The sequence below is a fragment of the Atta cephalotes genome, assembly GCF_000143395.1.
Source record: "Atta cephalotes unplaced genomic scaffold scaffold00026, whole genome shotgun sequence".
NCBI lineage: Eukaryota > Metazoa > Arthropoda > Insecta > Hymenoptera > Formicidae > Atta > Atta cephalotes.
In genome coordinates this window covers 704,706-712,169 of record NW_012130090.1, presented here as the reverse complement: position 1 = coordinate 712,169, position 7,464 = coordinate 704,706, and the positions used below count along the sequence as shown (strand labels likewise).

The following is a 7,464-nucleotide window of genomic DNA, read 5'->3' as shown; positions in this document are numbered from 1 at the left end:
TTCCGGTCTTATGAAGAAGTAAAAAATTGGATCGATTCATGAATAGCCTCAAAAGATAATCAGTTTTTTCGTACGCTACCCGAAAGAAAGTAGTGGCGATGGACAATACTTTGAATCATAAATGTATAACCAGTTTTTTACAATAAAGCCTTGAATTTCGGGAAAAAAACGGCGGAAACAAAGTTGTACAACTAATATTACTTTACATTTTTCTCCGTATACATTCTTCAATTTCATAAAATTTACTAGAATTCTAGTACATATATTATTTTACATTTTGTTTGTGTATACATTCTATCAAAATTATTTACTGTTTTTTACTTATTATAATTTTTTACATAAAAAAATACTTATTTTTTGCCATGTTATAATACAACAATTATAAAATGTAATAGCATCGCAAAATTTCTGAAAATCTCTAAAAAGAAGAAGATAAACTTATATATAAAAGACATTTATATTTTGCATTTTTCTACATATAATAGTAAAAAATTGACATATTTTCTTCAATTCTGGCAGTTGTGAACATTTATTTGATATCAGTGAACATCATTTATTTGATATCAAGTTTTTAGAAAGTAGTTTTGATAATTCTTTCACCTTGTACTTTTCTCTTCAATAATTCTGCATAGCGACAGCTATCATAAAAATACAGTCTAAATATATCATATCGTTATGCAGTCTGGCGAGTTACCAACTTCTATGTTCACACCGTACATTTGTTTTCTCGTTGATGATGCAGTTTATGTCCGCATATGTGTGTGCCGCTTAAAAAAACTTTTAAATCTTTCCTTTCACTTTCTGAAGTTTGTCATGATGTAGAATTCATAAATAGATATATATGTATATTACAAATCGTTATCCAATATTTATTGAAAAAAATTAATTCTTTCTAAAACAAATATTTTTTTTCTAATGTAAATCTATTAAAAACTTAAATTACTTTTTAATTATATATTTTTGATCCTAGATTGATTCTTAATAAACGATATGACTTAAATTAATGCGAACATTGTCTATCAATCTTACATTGTAATACATAAATATTGCGAATTCGACTATATCCGAAATTCGAATATATGTATATCTACATCGCGTAGCGAATGTACGCAAGACTGTTATCAAGTTCACACAAGTTTCGCAATGTTGAACCTTCTTGCAGATGTGGATCAGCTAAAAAAATAACTCAAGTACCACAAGTCTCCACACCAAATAATCGTTGTGTATTAACTGTTGGACAGACTCGATTCGAATGTGGAAAACTACCAATGATACGACAAATCATTTTTTTTTAAATTGTTCTAATTGTTTCACACTGAGTTAATTTAATATGTATATATATATATATATTCGTATTAATTATTAATTATTTAAAAAGATAAGGTATGAAATATACGGAGATATCTTCAATTTTCTTTCTCTTTATTTTTATGTATTGTATATTAGAATATTTTTCTAATAAATAAATAATCATACGTGTTAAAAAGGGAGGTATCAATATAAATATAATATAGTAATATATAATAAATATAATATCAAATCTTGCTAAGACCACAAATATTTGTTTGGCAAGTGCTCTACTTTCAATCTTATTCGTACACGCGCGTCTTAATTACATTTTTAGTAAATTTGGAACATTACATTAACGTATCTGAATAAGTATTGTACAAAGTCATTTTTTTTCATTTATGGTTCAGCAAACAATTGTCATTTAATTTGGCTTAGCAAATAACTTATCGTATTGCACCATGTACAAGAACGATTTATACAAGCTCGCGCAATACAACTAATATCTGTATAGGTACTAATCTGTAGAGATATTACAATAATTACGTCAAAATATCGTCAGAAAACAACGATAATCTCGCGTCACAAATATTTCACTTTCCTTAACAGAATTATTTCATTAAAAAATGTAGAAATTAAAATTAAGTTTTGTTATTTAAATAAAACTCTTATTGTGAAATTACAATTATTATATAAAATATGATTACGCATGATATGATTAAGGTACTTGAATCGAATAAGGTTAACATTAAATGAGATCTTTTCAAAATTATTTTAAAATGCGTTTTACGACTGTAGTATATGTAAAAAATGTATCATAAGAAGTAGACAAAAAGAGATTAAAGAATTCGATAGCAACATGTTTGTTTAACACAACAAAAACTTGTGTGTATGAGCCTTTTTTATAACAATTCGCTGCAAAGTTTACCAGTACATATTGTTTCATAGTTTATTATAATACATTATAATATTATTTATTATAATATTAGTTATTAATTTCATAGTTTATTATAATACATTATAATACATTATAATATTATTAACTTTGTAAGGAAAATAATATATCAATTTTTCGAAATAAATGTAAGTATTTTTTGTAAGCAATGTACTTATCTTAATAAGACTTATGTGATTATTATGGTTTGTTATGATTACACCAGCTTACACTAGAGAATAACGATTTTCAATACTGCTATCTTTCAAGAAGTTAAAATTGCATTTAAATTGCTATACAAAATCAAAGAGTTAATTACAGATAAAATTAAAGATAATTATAATGTTTGAAAGTAGAACCTTAAGGAATTTCCTTTTTATTAATAATCATTTTAAAACTGATTTAGAAAGATAATGTTTATTTTCTTTGTTATTTTTGATTAATTTTTTATTTGGGCCTTATTATATTCATGTGCATGTAATAAGGTCCAATATCAGAATTTAAAGAAATCGTTTTTATTCATTTACAAATATTCTATATAAACAATATATCTTATTTTTATGATTGACTGAAATAAAGATTTGATTCTTACTTAGTTTATTTTAATAGCTCCATAAATAGAATTTTTGAAAAAGAAAATTAATTAGGGGGGCCTAATTATTCGGCTCAGGTATCTTCCCAAGCAGAACAATCATTATGATAGGTGCCGATTTGTGAAAAATATTGGGGAAGCAATCGAGAAATATTGGAGAGGGGAGGGAACACAACAATATCCATTTTTTTACGGTGCTATTGAAATAAATCGCTGAAATAATTAAAATCAAATTAATGGAGATTTTAACTCTTTCAGCGATTTACTTCTATCATCGCAAAAAAATGGATAATGTTGTATAGTTGACATTCACTTTATCAGAGGACTATAGTGCACAATATTTTGTGATTACAGGAAAAAGTTTCTCTTATTTTCTCAGGTTTCTCTTGCGAACAGAAATGCCTTTACAGATTCAATATGGATGCGTTTCGGAACACAGTTGAAATGTATACAAGTTGCATGCGACTGTGTTCCGAAAATCCCTGTATATTCGGCTGAAGCCGAGAAGATTGACAAGGATGGAGAGATGAGATTCATAGATTGTAATGCGCATGCTCCAGTCTACAATCAGATACGCGCGGATGCGGTGAATGCTCAAATTGAATAAAGTGTATCGTTTATCATAAACTAGAAAGCACATTGATTATTCGTGAACTGTGTTTGATTCTACGAATGGAAATTATAAGTGACAATTTGTGGCAATATATTGCCACAAATATGTATTTGCAAAGAAGAAGATCAGGCGTTTATATATTACCCGTAAGTTTAATTACTTGTGAGTATAGTATTAATATACGGAATTTGTAATGTTAGTTTAGAGGTTAGGTTTCGTAATTGCTTTTTAATTATTGTAAATAAATGATAATAAGTATGTCAATTCTTCTTTTTTTTAATGGCATCTTAACCTTCATTTCATATATCAGATGTGCTGTAATTCGCTGTGTGTAATTCGCCTGCGCGCGACCTCGGTCATGCGCATTACCAACTACGCTCATCATCTATTCTTCTTTTTCAATCTACTTGGCTTCACTTACAAAAGACTTGCTCTGTTTAGTAATATATGGTCTAAGATATATGTAGGGACACTAGAAGTTTGTTCGCGTCGCATACATGCTTCAATGTGTTCCTATCGTAGCTTCTATTCATTTTAACGAACGTGTTTGAATGAGTAGGATTTTCGAGAAAGCAGGAGCATGCAAACAAATCTTAGAAATTCTAAAGCATGCTTGGATTCCCTGGATGCTCCTTGAGTGTTAATACCCACGCAGCCTGTAATATTGTAATATTACATGTTCTTATATAATCTTGCAATAATATTACAAATTTGTTGTAATATTACATAATAATATAGTCAGTAATATTGTATTATATAAATATCACTGCAATTAAATGTCCGCAACAAATTCATTGCAGAAATAATTCTGTGATATTTTTGTAAAATTACTATAATATTAGGTAATATTTCTACATATGTTAATGTTTTGCAATATTGCGATAGTATTTCTGTATACTGTAATATTACATGATAATATACCAATAATATTGTATAAGTATCGCTACAATAATAAATGTCAGCAAAAACTCTAGAAATATTTCTGCAATATTATATATTGCAACATTATATGATATATTACAATTATTAATCACAATAATAAAAGTTTTATTAAATACTAAAATATTATTGCTTAGTACATTTTAAAATACATATTATAGTCATAGATAAAAAAAACCGAAGGCCTAGAAAGCACACCAAAAAAGATTGGGAGACACACTAATTTGCGTATTCCTTCTTATAAGACTGGACGTTTTCTTCTTATGAGTAGCGTGTCCCTCTTGTGACTAGGCCACGTACTTATCTCTTTAACATATAATAGCAATATTGCTGCAATATTATATTTTATTAAAAATATCGCAACAATATTGTATAATATTGTAATTTTTATTTTGTAGAAAATATTGTAATGTATTCTTGCAATATCACAATTCAATAAATAAGTACGCGGCCCTGCCACGAGAGGAATACGCTTCTCATAAGGAGAAAAATGTCCAGAAGACCTATAAAAAGGAGTAAATCGAGTTTATGAGTCTCCTAACATTCCCAATCTTTTTTGGATTTACTTTCCCCCGAATATTTTTTCATCATAACTTTATCGTATGACTTTATGTATTTTGAAATATAGTGCTAAACAATATATTAGCAATTAATTAAAGTGAAATTATTATTTCGTAATGTTATAACAACATATATTTCCCTAAATATACTACTAAATTGTAACATTGTAACAATAAATTGCAATATTTTTTTATAAAATATTAAAATTATACTATTTTTCAATATTGTTGCAATATATCCAATAAAATTAATATTCCAATTATTAATATTCCAATAAAATATTAAAGCAACATTGCAACAATGTATTTGCAGCTGCATTGCTGTAATGCATTTTGTAATCTTGTGCAGTATTAAAATATTGCAATAGCGATGTAATATTTTATACTGTAGGAAGTCATATTGAAACCCTTAAAAGTTTTTATTTAAAATAAAAATTCATAAATAAATGTTTTACTTGAAGATTTTTCTAAACCTTGCTTAGTATTATATTATATTTTGAACCGCGAATGTTGGAACATCGACTTCCCAGTAAACACAATGTTACATGTAACATGCAATGTCATAGTTATCTTGTTGAGCTGACATTGCATTAATGTTACATGTAACATTATGTTTACTGAGTTGTATATGTTTCAATAATATATTGTTTGGCTCCGCGCATGAAAAAAATTAAGAACAAGTGAAAAACATTGAATATTAGAGAAATAAAAAAATTATAAATGAATATTAAATATAACTACAATGGAGTGAATTCATAATCAAGTCAAACAAACCAATTAAAAATTTTTTTATATAAAACGGTGATTCACCTAAAAAAAGGAATTCGTTTTAACATTGGATAAAAAAAAATCATTTAAGTTTAACAATTTAAATTTCTTAAAACTAGTGAAAATCTTATTAAATTTATGTATCGCAATATTGGACTGATATTGTATTAATACTTCATTCACTGTGATATATTATAATATTTGGATGATATCGCAGTAATATTGCATTGCGATATATTACACTGCAATATTTGGACGACATTGTAGTAATATTGCAGATTGATATTTGTAATATCTTAACAAAATTGTTGCAATATTACATTGTGATATATCGCAATGTAATATCTTAGTATTTATGTAATATTGCATTGGGGCATTGTCCCCCAATAATTTTATTGAAGGGACAAAAAGTAGTCTGCCCTCCCTCTCCCTCCTGTAATTGACGCCTATGATCATTATAATCAAAATGATATCAAAATGACTTTAAAATATCAATTATGATTTATTTTAATTCGTTTTGATGTTACCGTGATTTGTTCTTAAGTTATAATATTTACATTAATATTACATATAAAATAACTGTTAAGGAAATTCTAAAGTTGCCTGTATTACTAACTAATCATATCATTTTTGTATAACAATTATTACTTTTTTCCTCTCTTGCTGATTTCAAACTTTTCAGGATTAAAGTATACGCATTAATCCCAGCAAACACAAATATATAACTATTATATTGCTTCCATATAATGTAATATTATATAATGGAATATAACAGATAATATAACGTGTTCATAATATTCTACGTTCACGTTAGTTGTAATTTCCCACTCACGAATCATTGCAGCTACATAATATAAATATAACATGAAACTTAAGATGTTATATAATAGTCATATAACAGTTTTATAATTTGTTGCGTTATTGTTATAAAATTAGAATGTGACTATTATGTTGCTACACATTATCCTAACTTATTGTAATTTAATGCTTTTTGAACATATTTTTGAACATTCCCAGAAAAGATCCTGGAATTAATTCTAAAGGAATTAATTCTAAAAAAAAAAAACAGAACAATCTTTTCTAAAATCAAAGATCTTTTCTGGGATTAGTATGTGCAAAATATATTCCCTGAAAATTGTTTTGCATGGGTATAAAAGACATGTATTATAATTGATTTTAATTCATTTATTTATAAACTTCATAGTTTGCACATAAATATATTTATAGCAACAAATATATTTATAAATTTCATTATTGAGTATTCAGAGTATTTAATCATAATATTCATATATTTTATGGTACATTATTGTGGTATATTACATTCATATACTTTTATGATAATTGTTGAGTTTAGCCTCCTCACTTCCGACGTTGAAAAAATTATTTGACATGTGTTTGCACGAAATGAATTTGACAGAAAAACTTGTCGTTTTACGAATCGAGGTATTAATTGTTGAATTTGACAAATATTTAAGTTAGGAAATCTGTCACATCGATGGCATTAAAGGTTACACAAATTCTCTGTTTTATAAACAAAAATTCTCAACTTTAGAAACAAATTTTTTATATAATTTTTTTGTTTTTACAGAAAAATTTATTTTTAAAATAGAGAGTTTATGTTTTTAAAGCAGATAAATAATCAAAATAAATTCTCCGTTGTAAAAACAAAAATTATATAGAAAAGAATTATATAGAAAAGAATTTATATTGGGAGTACAAATTAGTTCGATCCGTTTTTTATGTTCAAAAATGCATTTATTTCAAAACAAAA

General features: G+C 26.4%; 1 pseudogene; it reads left to right on the top strand.

Moving 5' to 3' along the window:
• The window catches only part of LOC105620435, a 42,992-nt pseudogene extending 39,572 nt beyond the window's left edge, over nucleotides 1–3,420 (top strand).
• Nucleotides 3,421–7,464: the final 4,044 nt, after the last annotated feature.